At 38.3% G+C, this 7,525-nt stretch overlaps 1 protein-coding gene across 3 annotated transcripts in view; it reads right to left on the bottom strand.

The window, feature by feature from the left end:
* Positions 1-7,525, bottom strand: part of sema6cb (semaphorin 6Cb) — an 88,412-nt gene that overhangs the window by 67,125 nt on the left and 13,762 nt on the right. The gene's annotated exons all lie outside the window — the stretch shown is intronic.

The following is a 7,525-nucleotide window of genomic DNA, read 5'->3' as shown; positions in this document are numbered from 1 at the left end:
TGTCGTTTGTTGTGGTACATACTGTGGCTTTGGTGGACAAATAGACAGATAATCTTATTCAAATTTAAATACCTTGTTTATCTCAGTATATACCATGCTAAGATAAACAGGGCCTGTGATGTTGTATATTAAGTTGCTAACACTGGTGGTTCATATTTATGGACGTGATGTAAACAGAACACATCTATCTTCAAATGTTTCATTTGCATTGTTCTCCACTGATATAATTCTTCTGAGCTCAGTTTTCATGTTAATTAGATTTTTTAAATTATATTTGAATTATAATAATATTAAATATATAAATGACGAGTTTTACAATTATTCATTGATTTATTTGTGTCACCCTGCAAATGTAGCCATAAATGCAAAATCATAACCCAACTATAATTAGAGCTGTTAATGTGCATTTGCTCCATGTGACACCTGGCACCACATACTGACGCACATGAAATAAATAAGCAGGTATACAGGATGTGAATCATCTGTTTGCTATTATTAGGCAGAAGATGATTGGATTTGCATAATGACGTAACTACGTTCTAGGTAAACATGGGCAGTGGAAGCTGACAACAGTCAGAAAGGTCAGCGATTACACCAGGCTTGACGTGATTACAGCAAGAACTCTGACTTTACATCCGAGGACACTTTTCAAATGAAGTGTTCTCAAAATAAAACCTGTTTGAATAATTCTCAAAGAAAAGAAAAAAAGGGCTAAAGCCTAAAATCTGTGATATATACAATTTCTTTTGCAGGTGATCCAAGCAAAACCTTGACAATAAATGTTTTTCAGATCTGTATGACTTCTGAGGGACAATCCTGACAGAGTAATGACGGAGGGATTCGTGGAAACAAATGTCAGACTACGATGTCCTCTGTTCCAACAGTAGCTGCTAAGTGCATTGTGACCTTGATGGGCGGCTTTCTGACAATCCCGTCATATGTCACGCAGATTAGTCTTAAACATTTTAGACTTGGTGCTAAATGGTTCACACATAAGGCAGAGACATGATTTTGCATGAACGAGGACTGCAGGATTTCCCCCGGTTTAATCTGATGCAGGAGAAAAGCTGTTGGGATAATGATTGCAGTGCAAACAATGTGAGGATTGGTGAGGCCCTGCAGCTTGTGTTGAATAGTATGTGTTATACAAGAGAGTGTAACATGTATGACACCACAGGGCAATGGATGCATAAACTTTATGCCCATTTGACCAGAACATTTTTTTGATTTTTGTTGATTTGCCATTGCAGTGTTTCGCCATTAGCAAGAAAGCGAAATAAGTGATTAGCGAACTTGAATGATTAAAAAAAGGAATTTGACCCAAATAAAATTTGTGTCATGATACAGTAGAGGTAGCTCCATATATAAAAGTTAAGTGTGTCACATACAGTCTTTAGATGTGATTATTAGAAAAAGTGAAAGCCCAAAAAAGACACATTCAGTGTAAGGAAAAGACAGAACGAATAAAAAAAAATAAAATAAAGAAATTAATATTTAAATGTGTGTGTGTGTGAGGCCTCATACTGACATCATCACCATACACCACCACTACCAAAGCACCATTACTAGGTTTGCAAGATACGCTCTCACATCTTACAACAGTTGTAAAAAATATCAGAGCAGCAAAGCTAGTGTACACAGGGACATTTGCATGTCATTGTTGACGTAATGGACTACAAGGGTGACCAAAAAAAAACAGGTGCTTATGGTGGAACCGGTTAGTCCAATCTGCCACGGCACAGGGCCATGTTTCCATTTAAAAGGCGTTGCCTACATCAGAAGAAGGCTCAGGGTTTGTGATAAACAAACACATTTCTTAGCCCTTGGCAAAAAATGTTCCAACTGTCAGATGGAAATCTTAGACTCAGGACAAGAACATATACCTTTTAGAGTACAAGACATTCGTAAACCAAACTTCAAACACTATCAAAATGGAATTAACAAATAGCAACGTTTTGGTTTTATAAACAACAGGTCTGCAAACATAACTGAAAACCACTGTAACCTCTCATTTGAAGTTTCATATTTCACGTGTAATGTGACCTTAACCGTAGCCTATAAATTAACTGCACAAACAAATAAGTCATGTTAATTTCACTATGTGCAAACAAAGCATTTTACCATGCCAAACAAGTTCCTGTGCCAGGATGATGACTGTGTGCTGCCATTGTTGTCTGACTGTAGTTGTTGTTATTCAACAACATCATGGGGAAGTTAATGTAGTTACTGACAGAACTGGTTTAAAGACAAAACCTTCTACGTGGAATCCTGACTTTGTTTGCACCCAGCTCTGACTCTAGGGGAGGGAGTGAACAGCTGATGCTGTGACAGCTGTTGAATGGCCATAAGCCACTGGTCATCCCAGCCCATGATTGCTGCCTGTGTTCACGGGTGTGGACAACAGGGAATGTTTTGTTTCGAATGAACTGGACTTGTCGGGTCATCTGGGAGACATTTGCTCTTGGGCAACTTTGTAGGACAAGGTTTCTGGGAGTAATGGCCTATATTTTAAGTATATGACATTAATTTGAATTAGCCAACTGCAATGCATCTGTGAATAGATAAAATGCATTCACATACAGTATAAAAATGTTATACAATGAGCGTTTGGTGCATTAATGCAGGACTGAAGCTTTAATAACAAGAGAATATTGCTCCTTTATTGGTGCACACAAATTAGAACAGAGTCATTTAAATTTGAACATAAACCCTGGCAGGTAAAATTTTATGTTCCCAAGTCCCCACTTGGCTGGGGATAATGGCCCCATAAAAAAAAAATTACACTTAAAATCTCAAGTCCAATTTTTATCGTCAATCAACTCCATTGCAATGTAAGCACCTGTCCACTCCTGGGACATTTATTTTTTGCTAAAAGGCTGAAGATAATCCTAGCACCGCATCACATCGGAATATTCCCCAACATCATTGATGGCACAGCAGATAGATTAGAAATTAATCAATTTGCTTTTATTAGCTACTGAATGGTTTATACCTCCCACCGGTTCACATGCAAATCTTACTGTAAAACAAAAATCATCATTATGTGATTTATTTTAAAAACTCCTAAAATAAGAAGTGCATTATGCAAAAAATACCCTAATTATTAAAATAGATTAAAAATGAGCTTTTCTAGACTGGTATACATGTATAATAAAGTGTCATTTTGGTGACAACAACTTAATGGGAATGTATTAAGACAGAAGGAAAAACAACACATGACATAAACAGGGTTGCAGTAGTAGACAAACAGTCCATTGTTACTTGATTGTTCCTCCCAAAAACTCTGAAGGTTCATCAGATCTCCCTGCAGTCCCATGACACAAATCACGCAGCTCATCACCACAGGCACTGAGCTGTTTTTCTCTCTAAGCTCTCTCCATCTCCCCAGAGTTTTCTCTCCAATAACATTAGAGAACAGCATATGAACTCCAGAAAACAGAACTTCCTGGAGTTGGTGAATATTAGGCTCAATACACTAAAAAGGAGAAGAAAAAAAAACAGTTCTCTTTTAAAGCACTTTTTGTTTGACCCTACATGTAGGAAAAAACTAATTAGATTTCCAATGGTTGACCATGTTCGTGTCATTGCAGCAAATTGGAAATGGGATTAAAAGAAATTTGGTACTAATTGAAAAAACAATTCCCAAAGGACACAGAGGTGGAGTCAATGGACTCGTTTTCAGGTGGGTGTAAAATGCAGGTCTCCCTAGTGTAGAAAGAAGCTAAAAATGCTTCAATTCCCCAAGCAGTGCAAGACCTAAAAATTGCAGTGAACAAAGATGAAGCCACAACACAATATTGTTGTCATGCAAAGGGATGACAATTCAATCATAACTGTAAACTAACCAATAATAAAGTTGATGTTCACTGTAGGATGAAAACCAAAAATGGTTTTCTTGTTGTCACTGACAATATTTTGCTTTCTTCACCTGTTGCTGACAAAACCAACATGCAGTATTCAGACTGTTTCTTGACTTTTTGGCAGCTTTGTAGGGAATTTTATAAAAATGCAGTTGTTTTGGCCAGAGAGAAAAATTCTGAAGTTAAGAATTTTTCATTTGTTAATGTCATCCTTGCAGTTAGTCTCTGTCATTGTCCAGCTGTCTGGAATGGGAATGTAGGAATCTCTGGGTGCCTCACAAATAGAATGGATTACGATTGTGTAGCCAATAATCAAAATAATAAAATGATTAATAAATGATTGTGGCAATACATAAATAACAACAATGCATTTCATTTCCCTAATGTCATCATCTTGGTGTTCTGCTTCTGAATGACATGAACATAAATCTGAACCCTGACAGTTCTCAGTTAGTTATGTTAGTTCAGAGCCAATAACATAATGTTTAACTTTTATAACTAAAAATAGATTCAAACAATAAGTTAAGGAGAAAGAACGTCTCACATCCAATTTTGATAAAAAAAGGGAATTATACGCGCTACGTGCTCAGACAGGAACTGGCAAGTTGTTGTGTAAAAAGCCAACAATGTTTAGCAAAAACATTGTAACCAATGTTGTGAAACAACTCCATAATAGTTGTGCTGAAGCGATGCCATGGCTGTGGTAATGTTCTTTCTTCAGAAGCAACAGCAGCCATGGTTTTTTTGTTTTTTTTAACAGCCTCTTGTCCACTTCTCGTCATCCATTTACTCGGCAGAAGTGGAAATGTTGGCTTTTCCAGTCATTTTCACACTGTAGACACTGGATGAATGTTATGGTACTTAACTTATGCGAGCCATTCTAGTGATGATATTTTCTTTGACAGACACCTTGTGCACAACTAAATTTTATATGTATCTGTTAATATTCACCTTATTGACTAAAGGGCCAATCAGCAAATAAAATGACTTTATTCTCCTTGAGGATATTACTGTGTGTACTGTGTTACGGCCAAAACACATCTTAAGAAAACATTTCGCCAGCTTCATACCTTAATCAGTCAAACCAATGTCGATGTCTCATATGTTCCTGACCAGACAAGTGTCGTGTATAATTAATAGACACCTTGCCTAGGATGAGCTGTTGAAAAGAAATTTGTCACAAATAAGAAGCTGGGAATTTCAGTATTTTTCAAGGCCATGCAGTGGCAAAACAGACCGGCTCCAAGGGATCAGCTTTGCAAAATTTTAAAAAGTCCATTAACGTCCCTTTGCTGGAGAGAAGTCATGTCTGCCTTGTCTTTGACTAAGAATAGAAAATCAATGGTCCCTATAGTCCCTCACTCCTTGGATTAGTGTGTCAACTGCCAGCTGTCTCTATAGTGTGGTCTCATTCTCTGAGTGGTCGGCACTGTGCCATGGCACAAAGAAAGGGGAGGGGGCAGGATGGCATCCGAAATGAGACGTGCCTGTCAGGGGAGGTTGGGACCCTCTTCGTCATCAACGCCACTCAGGCTATGCTCAAGGGATGGGCGGCTTTGACCTCATCACCTGCAGAGTTCAGATAAGTGACGGGTTGTCCTGTCACAGAGGCCATCGATTGTCACCCCATGTCAGATGACTTTACTCCGTCCTCATCCAAAATCCCTGCAGATTAGAGCCTGGTTTATACTTGAACTTTGCTGGCTGATCTTGATTGATGTCAAAGTAAGCCTGAGTTGACAGCCAGTGCCAATGGAAGTTCTGGAAACTGTTCCCACAATTTACTGACAGGGTAGAAAGCTTGACCACATTTTAAAGAGCTTGCTATGTGTTTTCGGCCAATCAAGAACTCACCACTACATTTCACAATTTTCCCTGAGAAATTGATCAATATACTTGAACTGAAAACATCAGCAAATATTAGAAGACAATAAATAGGTATTAGCTGAGACTTAGAGAAGATGCCAAAACTAAGGATTCATTTGAAATGTGTGTATGACACCCAAAGAATTTTGAAAGGCTAACAATCGGATGTTTGATTTCTGTGTAACCTCCTTCAGTCAGTCCTCCTTTCTGGACTTTTTTCAAACCTCTTGTTGGCCAGACTTCATACCATGGGATCTATGCTGGAACCAGACGGCGAGACAATTCTCTGATCGATTTGCAAAAACCGCTGAAGGCGTCATCCATTGCCTTCATGTCTATTTGCAGTGGTCGAGAAAAAAAAGAAAAGCCCAGAGGGCCATCAGTGGAAGAAGGATCAAGCTCTCACCAGAGGAATCATCTTCATTCGTCTGCCTCCTCTTAATTATTTACACTTGTCTTGAGTGAAGCCCGTGATTTCCTGGTCCCTCCCGAACACCCTCTTCATTTTTAGTCCAATCCCTTGAGGTACATTTGACATTTCAATGGGTCTTATCTCAGAGTCTCCTGATCACAAACTTCACTTAAGCAGCAACTGTGTTAAACTCCCTCATTTCTCTTTTCCCATTATCATACATGAAAGTGAATGTTAACTACCCCCACGATCACCACATTCTCTGTGCCATCAATTATTCAAAGTGTTACTGAGAAACACTACCTGAAGCCCATATTGACAGAAATCCAAGTGCTGTCATTCTCTCAAGGGCGTCATAATTGGATACCCCCAGAGGATTCTGACACCAAAAGCACAGCAAGAGGGGAAAAGCAGAGTGTTCCTCTTTGTTTTCTCTACTTTTGGTGTTTCCACTTTTACAAGTCTATTCCAGGAACCAGTGGACAATCCCTTTGTCAGGACTAACGGTGGATTACTACATGTACTTTTATTACATGTGTACATGTGAGGAGGGCAACTGCGCATTATCAACACAAACTGGAAAAACGTCAAGTGTCTTAAAAAAAAAAACCCCACAACATAACATACAAAAATAAAGGTGCCATTGTTTGTAATGGGAGTGAAAACATCAGAATTGTGGACATGTACGGCTGTAAAAGGAAAACAAACATTCTCATCTTACTAAACCTCTACTGAGTATGCACATCACAGTTAACTCCACTAGTCTAATGCTGACAGCTTCACCTTGATCTGATGCAAAGTAGTAGAAAGCAGGACTAATGTGAAGGAGAAAGGAGCAAAGCTAAGCACGCTATCTTGATCCTTGTTGGATTTTTACACAATATTAAGAATTGGGACATGGAAACCAAGTAGAGGGAAGCAAAGGACTAAATTCCTTTTAACTTACTGGAAAAGTCACTCAATTGAAAAACCAAAGTGTAAATGTGCTGTATACTAAAGGACTTTTTCAACATTGGTGTGTTAGCTTGATGTAATTGGACAATTGTGCTGATTAAATATCAGTGTAAAGTAAAACATGCTCTGGAGCTCCATCTTGTAAGCTGCCATCAGTCAAATGTTAATATCAGTGATGCCTTTACTGTCTTAGAAGAAAATGACTGCTCTAGAGGTGTGGATAACTTTATGCAGAGAGACTCAACTATTTTAACAGTTTAACTTGAGCAACACTGTTGCTGAAGCAGAAGTGTAAACAGAAAGCATGCAGACAAAACAATGTGTAGAGAACTTTTACAGAGCATAGTTTAGAAAATTTCAAAGAACTTAATCCGAAACTACACATGCATATCCAAAAATAACATTTATAATTTTCTAATACGGAAATGTGGAT

Source organism: Cynoglossus semilaevis, chromosome 13 (assembly GCF_000523025.1).
Source record: "Cynoglossus semilaevis isolate Cse_v1.0 chromosome 13, Cse_v1.0, whole genome shotgun sequence".
Taxonomy (NCBI): Eukaryota; Metazoa; Chordata; class Actinopteri; order Pleuronectiformes; family Cynoglossidae; genus Cynoglossus; species Cynoglossus semilaevis.
This window is presented reverse-complemented; position numbering and strand designations above follow the sequence as displayed.